The sequence below is a fragment of the Photinus pyralis genome, unplaced genomic scaffold (assembly GCF_008802855.1).
Source record: "Photinus pyralis isolate 1611_PpyrPB1 unplaced genomic scaffold, Ppyr1.3 Ppyr1.4_LG5, whole genome shotgun sequence".
Taxonomy (NCBI): Eukaryota; Metazoa; Arthropoda; class Insecta; order Coleoptera; family Lampyridae; genus Photinus; species Photinus pyralis.
The window spans coordinates 40,555,002-40,568,402 of record NW_022170596.1 but is presented as its reverse complement, the minus strand read 5'-3'; the positions used below and the strand labels follow the sequence as shown (position 1 = coordinate 40,568,402).

The 13,401-nt window shown below is 35.3% G+C and overlaps 1 protein-coding gene across 2 annotated transcripts in view; it reads left to right on the top strand.

Moving 5' to 3' along the window:
- The first annotated feature begins 304 nt into the window (after positions 1 to 304).
- The window catches only part of LOC116170436 (dentin sialophosphoprotein-like), an 84,744-nt gene continuing 71,647 nt past the window's right edge, over positions 305 to 13,401 (top strand). For both annotated transcript variants that reach the window (XM_031486835.1, XM_031486832.1), the window contains exons 1-2: positions 305 to 461; positions 525 to 569. The gene's annotated coding sequence lies outside the window, so the exon portion shown is untranslated. The remainder of the gene's footprint in view (positions 462 to 524; positions 570 to 13,401) is intronic.

The following is a 13,401-nucleotide window of genomic DNA, read 5'->3' as shown; positions in this document are numbered from 1 at the left end:
CCAATCAATGAGGAATGTTAATTGATTTTAATCGATAAGATTAATTGAATACGAGATATTTGTAATTCATTTGATTTCAATTACGTTAACTCGATTTTATTGTTCTGCTCGTATTTTCAATTTGATAATTTTTCAATCAGATTTGGTGCATTGAAACGAAATAAATTATTGGGTGGGGCGGCTTCTTTAAATCGTTCCCTTTACGTTATTCTTTTGATAAGTAGTGATTACACACCTAATTGCGTTTAATTAGTTTAAGGCGGCGTTTAAGGTAATTTTTATTACATACAAATAGTACCGGCGCGGCGGTTAGTTTAGAAGTTTCAATAGATGGACCAATTAGTGACTCGCGGATTATCGCGACTTATTAGTGCTTTTCTTTTATGGTGTTTTGTTAATTTATCAACAACGACTAAGCGAAAGTCGCTTCCCGTTTCAACAGCTACAGTATCATTTTTCAGGTTGTGTTAAATTATCGTGGTCATTGTGTGCCAAAATATTCATATTTTTGTTTTTTATTTCAGGTCCTTTGAAATCTACTACTATGGCTCTGAACAACAACGCAAAATGTAAGTGTTTGCTTCATTTTTTATTTGGCTATTGTGTTTTTAGGAGTCATTCTGAACTTCGTATTGAAAACTCGCATATAAATTATTATTATCACATACAGAAACTGTCTTTCTTAAAACTGAACAAAAACATCATAGTATTATGATGTATAAGTAAGGTGGGTTACTTAAGGGTGGAATAGGATATAAAACTATGAAAAACTTGTTTTTAAATGTATAACTTTTAGCGCCGTGAGGTCATACAACTATTTTACCAGTGGCAACGTTGCTTAACTGCAGACAATAAATGAATTGTGCACTCGCAACAACGTGGTGCCTAAGGTACTTATTTACGGAGGACCGTATCGTAAAAAAATGAGTGTAACAAGGGAATTCGGAACAGAACGCAAATAAATAGCGAGTTATGTACGATAGTTTTGAAGCAAACTAGAAAAGATATCGGTTTCAGGGGAGGATTTATTGTGGCTGAACTGCACCTGCATAAGTCGAGGATGTAAGGTCATGTATTTTGTGTGTTGCGGCTACCAGTTTCGTAATGATTTATGTGTTTGAATGTCACTTAACTAGTCTATATATAGGGTGTCCCATTTATCTTAGTCGGTTATTGCAGAAACTAGTGGGGATATTACAAAATGATTTTTATAAAATGTTCGGTGCCGCTTTAGCGTGCGGTCTACCAATATGAATAACACTATAGCGTGCGGTCTGCAGTGTAAGAATGTACCTAGCACCTAGCATGTGATCTCCATCACAAAAATAAACAGTGTTTCCAAAATTCAAAAACCAAATTACGGCAATTATAAATTGCTATTTTTTATTATTATCGTATAACCTTCTAGCTAAGGTTTATTAATGTAATTATAAGAAAGAGATTAATAGGCTTATTATGGGGTGCTGTTATTTAAATTTATTTAAAGTCACTAATGACCCCATAAGATAGCATTAATTAACATTCCCTTAAAATTTGTTTATGACGAGAATAACTGCATCCATAATGGGATGAAAGTACAGCTTTCTATCATTATGCCGCTTTCGTTAATCACCTATTTATAATCACCCCAACCATCGACCGCTATTGGACAACAGGGTGATAATGATTGTACTTAAGTGAATTTCCACAGCCCTGACTTTCAGCACTCAGACATTTTCAATACTGATCATGCATGTTGCTGAAAGATTTTTACAATAACGTTATTCTAAACGAAGAATTGGCAGCCGCTTATCTGCAAGAAAGACAACTTTTGGATGCAGCGGAGGATGCAGAACCATGTCACAGATGTGGCAGTGAAATGCAGCAGAAAAGAAGACGCGACAGAAATGGAGAATACAGGCCTATATTCAGGTGTCCTCGTAAAGGCTGCCAAACCTCCCGCTCTGTACCTAAAGGAAATCAATTTTTTCATTACACTGATGTGAACAATAGATTACACTGTAATTTGATCCCAACGAACAGTACGGTCACGCTAACTGGAAAATCATCTGCAACGGTTACCGATTGGTTCAACATGTGCCGAGAGGTGTGCGGATCCATTATTCGAACAAGGAGAAGAATGACTGGCGATGACGACAATCCAATACAAATCGACGAAGCAAGATTTGCTGGACGGCGAAAATATAATCGAGGAAGGATGCTAGCCGGTGATGGTGCACCTGTATCTGAAGACAGCGATGTAGAAATTCAGAATAATCGCAACCATGGACGGCGTATAGATGGCCCTTGACTGATTGTCGATATTTTTATGTTGAACGGCGTGATCGTAATACGTTAATACCAATCATTCAGCGAGAATGCGAAGCTGGCTCAGTAATTCATTCCGACGAATGGCCTGCCTACAGAACCCTAAATACTCTGGGATATCGTCATTTTACGGTGAACCATCAAGAAAATTATGTGGACCCAGCCACCGGAGCCAATACTCAAAGTATTGAGCGGTCATGGTTGGATGCAAAGATTAGCATATTAAAGAAAAAAAGAAGCGTACCGCAAGAACTTTTGCAATCTCATCTGGATCACTACTGTTGGAATGTGTGGAGAAAAAATGGTGATTTATTTGACGCATTTTTAGGTGATATGAGAACTGTATATAGATAAAGTGTTGGAAAAACTTGACCTTTGTATGTAATTAAATAACATTGTAACTTTGTTGTATATAGATAAAGTGGTGGAGGAACTTGACTTTTGTATCACTGAAATAAAATACTGTAACTTTGTTGTATGACTATTTTCCTGGCTTTTTGACTGCTTTCTAATCCGCAACTGGGGTATGTACTGTTGTTCTCGCATAGATCAAGTGGTGGAGGAACTTAACTTTTGTATGTACTGGAGTAAATACTTTAACTTTGTGGTATATAAAGTGTTAATATATCGCACCCGATTGGTAGACCGCACGCTAGTGGCTGTATTTGTACAGGTAGAGCGCATCCTATCGGTAGACCGCACGCTAAAGCAGCACCAAATGTTCTTCATATGGAGGGGCTTATTTAGTGATGCTTTGCACATTTTCGCATAACTGTCACTTAGAAGGGTCAAGCGTAGAGCAACTAATTTTTCAAATAGAAACATATACTTTTTATTGAATACACCGTAGTATTTATTTTACATTATTAGCCAGTTTTTACTGGCGATTGGAGAAGTTGACTGGCGAACTGTTAGGCGAACCGTTTTTTTCCTACACTTACCATTTTTGAACTCTTCCAAAAGCGCAATTTTTAGTTTGTAATCTTGGTACATTCGGATGTGGAACAAAAATGGTCACAACACCAATATAACATAATCGTTGATAATAATGACAATAATGTATTATACTCATGCACGCCATACCGTTTTTAATATAGTAGGTACCCAAATATTGGGTGGGATTTCCGGTTTTAAGTACAATGAAATGCGACTTTTGAAGATTCCGACATAGCTTTTCCTTTGGCTGGGCAATTTTTTCGCGTACGGAACGCAAATTGCATAATAAGCTCATTCAATTGTTCGTTTGGAGATATTGATATATCGATACTGTCACTGACATTCAAATCAGAAGTAATCAAAATTAACCGGAGGTGATGCCCATCACGATCTCATTCGTCTTGCTGCAATGCCGTAAACGTGATTGAAACGCGCCTTACAACGGTTGTATTGCAATTTGTATGAGACTGCGGCGTATACAATAAATTTATTTTAACATTTCAAAGAAAGTTGTTTCTGTATCGGGCACCCGCGGTTGAGAAATTTAAATTATTTTTCATACATCATCTACTTTGGTATGATTGTGCGAAAATAAGTACTTATTATTTTTAAGCTTAGTAATTAGTGTCGATTAGTAAAATGTTGTATTATACATGGTGTAATTAGTGGCCATTCATTTAATGTAATTGTAGCGTATGTTATCTTCAAATGTAGAACATTTCGTTGTGTAGAAAAAAACGTGGAGTGTTGCGAAAGTACTTTCGTGAGTTGAAATGCCTTCTACAGGAAATTTTTCGGACCATCTAAGATGTAGGTACAATTGAACAAAAAAGCTGTACCTACACCCTTTCATTAGCATTGGATCATGATGCATAAATTGGTTAGAAAAAACTAGATGAGAAGAAGATCAGTTTGCGGTGACACTTACTAAAACATTTAGAAGGGACATTTTTTTCGTTGCAGAAAATCAATTTTTCGCGCGGATTAAAGCAAATTAAGCCATAAATGAGAACGATTAGAGATGGGTCGGATTAGTTCTTGTATATCGAAATCTAATTAATTCATGGATTAACGCTTTATTTAGACCTATTGAAAGCTTGATTTTAAATTGAAGCGTGAACAAATACACGTTGAAATTCTCTATCCTATTAATTTCAAGATTATAAAGAATCTATCACTATTATAAAAACATTATAAGGATTAACTTCGTTTCTGAATTTCTTACCCTCGATATTTTGGAACGTAATTTCTGAATATACACCGTGTCCAAGATAAGCATCTGTACCATGGGGATCTCCGAAACGACTTTAGTTTTTTATATGGCCCGCAAAAAAATACATACTGTATTAAGTATCATTTTCTATATCTATATATATTCTAGTGCAAGTACTGCGGGTTCGTGCACAGCGGTGAACACGGTTACCGCCAGGCTCGTGTAACGAGCAAAATTCTTATTCAATTAAAAATTGTTTTAAGGAAACTCAACAACGGATAAGGACGTTCAACCATACAAAACTATAAAATATATAAAGTATATAAGTAAATATTGGGGAGAGAAGAATTTTTAGCCGAACTTTCGAAGCGAATCTATGTAATTTCTTTTGTAACAAATATTACAGGATAATAAGCTTATGGGTTTTCTGTAAAAAAAACTTTCGTGGTCTTTAAAAATCAATTTTACCCTTGAGAACGGTTTTACCGACATACAACAAGCGTTACCTACACGATTGTTTTGAAAATAACGAGCGGAATCAGCAACTGCACTAGAAAGTTTATTGTTTCACTGACGGTCCCCATGAATCGCCCTGTATATATGGTAACGTAAATTTAATTACGCAGTTTTATTTATTTACAATTAACTAGCAATATGAGTCTTAATATGGATTAATTTATAACAATAATTATTATTTTTAATTTATAACATAACACAAGTGCATCGAAGTTGGAACTGGGCTTAAATACGCTACAATTTGTTTATATAGTAAACGAAAACTGTGCTAGAATGTTCTTAGAATGCTTCGGAATGTTCTAGAATAAACACGTCATTTTTCCCAGAAGGATTACGTCTCATCCGCCTTCGTTCTTTATCGTCGATGACTAGTCTTTCATGGCACCTCGATCTCTATCGACATGTCTGGAATATTCGCTACAATATAATAACTTTAATAATACAAAGTAATTATAATTATTAAGAACAATAAATTATTTTACTTTTAATGACATAAAGGCATAATATCTACAACTTTCCCTTTGTAGATTTCAGTCAATAATGAAACCAGTAATTCCAAACCAAAAAAAAACCATACACAATGGGACTTTTTGACAATTGCAGACATTTTAAAAGCATATAAAAAACCTTACTTTTTAACGGAATATTGGATTAAGCTGCTTTTTAACTTTATTAATCATTCACACTTAAATCCTAACAGGTACAGGGTATTTGCCACCCAGTTAATTTTAATTAACAATTATTTAATCCAACACACAGTAGTCTATGTAAGCTACATTACTTCACCTTCTTGGTCCATCCGTTCCATAAGCACTCCATCTTTTAAAATGTAAACCAGTCCACTAGGTAACAATTTTAAGACGTACTGTAAATCACATACACAAGTCGACAGCCCGAACTCTTATTGCATCGTTTTTAAACCAAGCCATTTTTTTCTTGCAATTAAATTCCTCAAATTTATACATTTAACTAGATTTTCCCCCGCAACTTTGTACGCTACATATTGACGGATATATGATAACGCAAAACATAGCGTACAGAATGTGAAAGTGTAAACACAACGGCACGGTACAACACAAGTGACTTGGCGAATAGCAAGAGTGCGACATCAACAAAAAAGAAAAACAATCCTATAATCCGATCGGTCCCAATTATGAATCTTATCCATCCGGGGGGGATACAGAGACGCAACAACCGTTTAAGAGGAGTTCAGTCATAAACACACGTACAGAAGAATTATATATATTAATATGTGTTTAATATAAACGTGATTTTTTCTTTTCTCATCAAAAAATATGTTTTAGGCAATTCCATGTTGAGAAAGAAATTCGCCGGTTAGAAAAGATGACATATTTTAGCTAATGCTTTGGTATGTAATTTGGCCAGGACCAGTACTGGTATCTTGCCTTAGTCGTGATTAGTATTCCAGATAACAGTTGTATCAAACTGCATCTGTAATCGGTTAATACACGATGTAAATGATCTTCAGACCCTTCTCGAGACTACACAAATTACCCTGCAAATTACATATTGCACCATGTTGGGTGGCAATTAATTTAAATAATTATCCTAATTATTATAAATAATTCAGTGTTAAAAAAAATAATAAAAACATTTTGTTGGTATCCATTTCATTAATATATCGCTTTAAACAAGTAGGTAACCAATTACTATGCATATCGCTATTAAAATAATTACAGGTGTGCCTTTTAATTAGTAAGTATCGTCTGTTTACCGTCTCGTTGGAATAGGAAATACGTTAATTAGTGTTTTAGTCAGTGTTTTCTTATAATTCAGTGTGTTATTCTGCGAATAAGATGAGGTAACCATTAATTAAATTCCATTTGGTGTCGTATACTACATAAACTACCATGACATCTGGACTCGCAGGTACCATTATCCAGAATTTAAATAAATTCAAAACTTGTCGTGTTAAGTCCGAACAAAAAATAGCTAGGTATCTAGGTTTCCCTAAGACCGACTAATTACTGTTATAATTACCAAAAAAATCGTTTGTTCAGGTTGCCTTAATTTAAATGTTCTATTATACTCAACTAATACGAAATTATCGGGAACGTTTATCGTGTAGCAAATTATCGAGTAAAAGGCTAATAAGCGAATTTTAATTAAAGGTTCGGATTAGAAAATATTAATTTTTTGTTCTATTTTTTTTTGGTATTCTTCGTCCTCATTTTTCTCAATTTAACCTTTACGTGTCTTATATAAAGTCCGATTTTTCAATTCTTACTGCCAATTAGAAATGCAGGGAAAATGTTGAGAATTGACCTTATTACGTTATATGTTTATTGTATCAATTTAGTAACGTTTTTAATTATTTTCTTCGCGCTAATCTGATGCACCATAAATTAACGTTTTTACTTTTAATTGCACGAGTAACCTTGCAAATGAGAAAGTTGTTTGTTTTAATCGTATTAACGAAAGGATTTTTATGCTATCAACAATTATAAGGTGAAATTATAGAAAACTCGGTTCGTCGTATGTGTCTGCGTGAAATAATCAGGATGTCTCTAAATTTCTTTAAGATTACATGTTATTATTTTAACATCAGTTCATCAAAATGTATAAACATCATGAATGTGCTAAACGTCTTAGTACCAAAGATAATTGGCTGGGAGTTTAGGTAATAAATATTCAATTAGTGCTTGAACTTTCATCATTAATAAACATCTTTTTTGCACTTTGAATACTGCTGTATCTGGTTTCGTAATTAATTTAATTTTTTTATAACGTGCCACTACCGAAGTCCACGTTGCATGGTAAAATTTGTGTAGATATTAATGGTCTGGAAAAGAAGTCCAATAAATTTTTGTATCATCCTTCGTTCATGATGATTTTTTATCGAACGGAACCTTTCACTGTCACTAAAGATCGATAGGTAACACGCGTTAGTAGTGGTATGGAAAAAAAGAAAGCATTAGTTTCAAAAAGACTTTGTCAATAGTGCTGGAAGATCCCTTCCAGTTCAAAGTATTCTGTTTAGTTTATTTAACAATAGTTCCAAAAGATGATCTGAGTTTTTGAAAGCTTCATTTCTGGATTAAACTTTAACAAATGAAGAGTTTATCCTTCAAATAGCACTTAGCATTTGTTCTTCGTAGCTAGTTACAAGGGTTCAATCGCGAAAAACCATCGGAAACGAAAGGTTGCTTTCTCGAAAATTGGATTTCCACTTAACCTTCCAGGAAATAAATATCTCCGGAGTCTCATCCCAGTTTCAGGTGTGGCCTTCTGGATCCTTCTCCAATCTCCCAGGAATCTTCTCCTCTTAATGTATAGATCTGAAATTTGGTTACGAATTTGCGAGATTACATCTAAGGAGATCTTTCATTGTAGTACAGTTAGAAATGAATCACTCAAGTTTCCTTTTATATTATAATTAAGTCTTTGTTGCAGTCCATGACAAGTATTTCGCTTTTCAACATCAACAGATGAATCCATCGATCCAAAACCGCTATTATATTATCTTACAAAGCCTAATCTTCCCACTCCTAATTATATTCGCTTAAATCGCCTAAAACCTGTAACGATTTTCAAATTAACACTACCCATTCTATTGTAGGTGTTATTCCCAATAAACGCGTATCTAATTAGCAATTAACAAATATTTGCTCTAGGTGTTAATTAAGGATATATTCCAAATTTTTCGCGCCACAACATAGCAGCCTCCTTCAAATTGAGCTTTTTATCCGCTAAATGCGTTAATTACGGAGATATTTTCATAAACATTTCTTCTTTATGGTTGCCATTGTGTTTTTATGCACAATATACGTCATATAAGTCATGGTTTACTAGCAAATATCCTGCTAATTAATAACTGTAAAAAAAGCGAAAGTGTTACTTTCCGAAGTCTTGCTTTGTTCCCCACAGTATATGAGAAGATGATTATCTTACCGGTCTTAATGACAATAACGTCACATATGGCTTCATTCCATATACGTTACGTTTTCTAAAAAAAATCACAAGGTAATTTTTATAAGTGAGGCTCTAATTTATTATTATAGAACTGCCTCTATGTGACTTTGATGGTTAGTAATTTTCAAGCATTCAAAAGTTATTTATTGTAATTTTCCCAGTGCATATTTCAACTGGACATTAAGTTGTCGTTTTACTCGTTGAAATTAAGATAAAATATTAAATAACGTGTGAAATAGGGTTAAGAGGCAACGTAATTTATAAATGAAAGCGGTTTAGTTTCGTCATACCTATATAAATTATGTGCTCAATTTGCAATTAATGCAGATGCCTATACATAAGCACACGACTCGTATTTCGTGCAATTTGGGCGGACCATTTTTGAAAAATCGGATCCAAAAATAGCAATCGTCGAATACATTTAGGATAAACCCTAAATGTACCAGAAACTTTTCTTAGATTTTTGATTTGTTGAATTCGAAAAAGTCCAAGATTGGACCGCTACAGGCAAGGATATAGACAAACAATCAGAGTAGGTATCGTCTTCTCTAAAATAGATCGTTTAGAAAGTTCTCGGAGAAAGACCGAAAAGACATCCGTAAAATATAAAAATCGTTGAAATTGGACCGCTAAAAAAGTTTGCGTGTCGATTTTTTTAGGGTATATATTTTTCGGTATCTCATTATAACTTACCATATGGTTGAGCGCCACCCATCTTTACTTTCCCTGATAAAACTGGGAAGATACAAGGGAAATAACAGTGAAATCAAATTAACGAAAGAAATATTTATTTATTCTAATTAATGTCAAGTAGTAAAATTGTCTTCATAATTGAATAAGGTTTCGTGGTTTGTTGTTGTGATGGGTGTTAGGTAAAACCCCTCGCAGATATCCGGATATATTCCTAAGCTCCGAGAGTGCATAATGTGCACGAGCCTATGACGCGGTTCCGGGTAGCTCCCTATGATTATACCGGCGAGTGACGTATGCTTTCGAGTGGGTCATGCTTTCGATCCAATATGAAAAATAAAGGCCTCATCCCTCATGCTAACAAAAAGAGTTCGGGGGTAAGCTTTACATGCAAGTGTGTTCGCAGCGATATTTTTTTCTGCCCCTTGGAAGGGGGCGACCGTCGCCCCCTCCCCCTCTCTCTTTTAATCCGTCGAACTGGGAATAATATTTTTCCGCTTGGGGTACCCAAATACCTTCTAAAAATATTACATAAAACAACCATGTCGAACCCCAATCGCACCTACGTCTAATCCACGAGAGGGTACTCCGAAAATAATGATTATCAACGTAACGATGGTCAATTACTTCGAACTTCTACTGGCACAGAAGCTGTAAGGTAATAGAGATATCGGAATGAATGAAACATGGCTTCTACTCACAGGTGCGAAAATAGTAGTTAAACTTTCAAATACATACAGTGTGTCCCAGGTAGAACGCAGCATAGGAAAACGACAATGTATTTTTAGCGAAGGGTCCACGGCGGCCTTTGAAATTAGGATTTAACGTACTCCAATCTCTTTCTAGCATCAGGCAAGCGCAATAACGTACGTTGAACGCTAACTTCAACTACATATCAAAGGGCTCCTGGATCCTTCGCGAAAAATTACATCATTAATTATGTTTACCTATGGTGCGTTCTCCCTGGGACACACGTTGTAGCTGATGGCCCATCAGTCCCCCAAAATCGTAAAATCGCAAGGCGACTGTGACCGAGACCGAAATTTAGTCGCCGATATTGTATGCGAGAAGTATGCGTGTGTGAACGGCTCAATTAGACGCAATGTTTCAGGTGTATCCGAGATACCGACTGTATCGCCGTGTAAGGGCGGTCTTAATATCAATCGCAATCTTTGATATAATTAGTGTTCAAACACCCCTAAATTGCGATTGTCTTTCCCTGCCTAAGAAAAACGACTAATTTTTTCAAATTATTTCCAACAAAATTAACCTTATGTGTCTTTTGTATGTATTTAAGGGTTGATGATATATTTTTTATTAGTTTCAATCGCAACATTTCAAATAATTATAGTCCAAATACCCCTAAATTAGACTTGCCTGTTATTACTACGTGCACAGAAAAACGACTAAATTTTTTTCCAAAAAAAAGTGGTGGTTATGTGTATAAATCTTATAAGCGATATTTAAGGGTTGATGGTAGATTCTGAAGAGTAGGAAGAGCCCCTCAGTTTTCTGAAAAATTTTTTAATAACTGTGACCAATCTGTCAAAGGGACTTTTAGTCACATTTCTTTCGCGCCTTCTTAGTACCTGTTCTCTTCTTTTTCAGGATTCTCCTACTCATCCTCCTTCTTGCCTCTTTCCAACCATCTTCGCGTCTCTTTTTGTTTTCTTCGCACTTGCACACTTCCTCACCTATTAAAAATTACAAGTGATAAAATTTAGGCAAAGGAACATTTTCGAGCCACAGGTTTCTGAGGATGGACGTTTGACGTCGGATTTCGAATGAACCTTTTTGGCTGCACAATGGAAAATTCCTTACGATTATGAGACGTCGGTTGGATCGAAGGTTGAGAATTGTCGCTGTCGTAAAATCTCCTTAAAATGTGTAGACTCCGCGGAAAATTTCGAAAATATCGAATTGTTGGGGGTTGTTATCATTTTTACTAACCAGGAAATTTTCTTTACATTTTGCTTACTTTTTAAATAGCACAGAAGTTTCCATCATATATTTCCCAGACAACCCTATTGGTCTTTTTTAATGTAATTGATAATAATATGTAATGTAAAATTATATGTCCTCGTACAAACATTACCTAATAGTACACGAATTTAACCAAGCTTGTATTTAACACCAAAGATGAACAAAACTGACTTTTTTCCAAGACTAAAATCTCCGTAAATTTTGGAGATTTCGATTCCCCTTAAAGTGCTGGTCAGTTCCAGATCGGATACCACGTCAATAATTTAGTCACCCGCCCTACGTCAAAATGCGAATCTCTCTAGCTAGAGCACTGTACTGGTCGCTTCGAAATTTAAAACGCGAATCTCTCTAGTTCGAAGTTCTCCAAAACCAATTTCTCTCTTAATGACTTCGTAAACTTTGAACTCCTTCAATAGCGGATTGTCATTTAAAATGGCGATATCTAAATTCTCTTTGATTTAAGAGTCTTCTTGACGTAAACACAACTTTTTTACATTACAGTGTGTAGATGATTATAGTTGCGAGAGATAAGATGATATTCTTGCGTTGTAAACTCCTGTCTCGTTCCTTAGTTAGTTCTCGCCGACACTGTGCAGTGGCGCCACTTGCTACACTCAAATTGATGATTTACCGTCCGCCAAGATACAGACTTTATTTTAAAAAAATATGATTATATTTTTTGGGGTAATGTTTAGAAGTAACTTATCTATAAAACTGTCGGTATACGTTATCCATAAACCGTCTTGATCGGGGGTAAAATCGAGGGTAAAATAGTAAAACAGATTAGCGCAATAATCGGGCAAAACATCTAATCTTTAAACAATCGGTATTCAGTTGCTTAAACTGCTAAATTTATAAAATAGTTCATAAAAAAATTTGTTTGGAAAAACAACATGAGTTTTTATGGCGGGCCCTTTCATGGAAATTTACATTGGGTGCAATGGGTAAAGAAGATTCTTAATGGTTTTTGCTGCCAATCCAAAACGGCGGTTAAAGATTTCACTGAATTCAAAACATGCAAGTTCAACAGTTTTCACGGTACGAGGTTATTTCATGATGAGCTAAGAAGTGTAATACAAAAAAATACTATATCTCCATTAAAAAAGACTAAATGTGGAACCGATCATTTGGATCAATTGGATATGTCGAAATGACGCATTCTTCGTTGACCGCAATCAACCAGCTAAATTCTATATTTCGTCATGACCAATCTGAGAAGACCGTGCCATTTTTTACAGCTTAAATTAATTTCTGTGAGAAAACTTCTATTTTGTGGCGTGTTACATATTCTATATACCGATACGTAGGTAAAGGTAAGTATTTTATTTTATTTTATTTTATTATCCCTCTCTTGTTTTGGGCCCTCAACAGGCATACGCCCAATTACAGAGTGACCCGCATAATGCTATTTAGAGGTGCCTCTGCAGAAGGTCTTAAGTTGGTCTATACTACTCCGGTATTTACCTTACGAATAGGAAAACTGCAGGAAAACCTAATTCGGAGTAGCCGGTAGAATGCTCGGAACTGGTCTAAGGTAATTTCCATCTCCGCCACAGATGAAAAATTCACCTCAACCCAGGTTCGAACACCCGACCTTCGGATTTATAACCCAATGCTCTTACCACTGAGCCATAAATCCAATATGTCCAATTCATACTAATTTATTGTCATCCTAAAGAGTTTATAAGCTCGGGTTTGACACTCGATTAAAAATGTTTCAAAACCTATTCGTGGGTGTTACCGCATACACAACTGTAAATGACGAATAACGGGCAAATATAGACCATAGCAGCTATCAATTAGCGAAAACCCGAAGTCTCTAG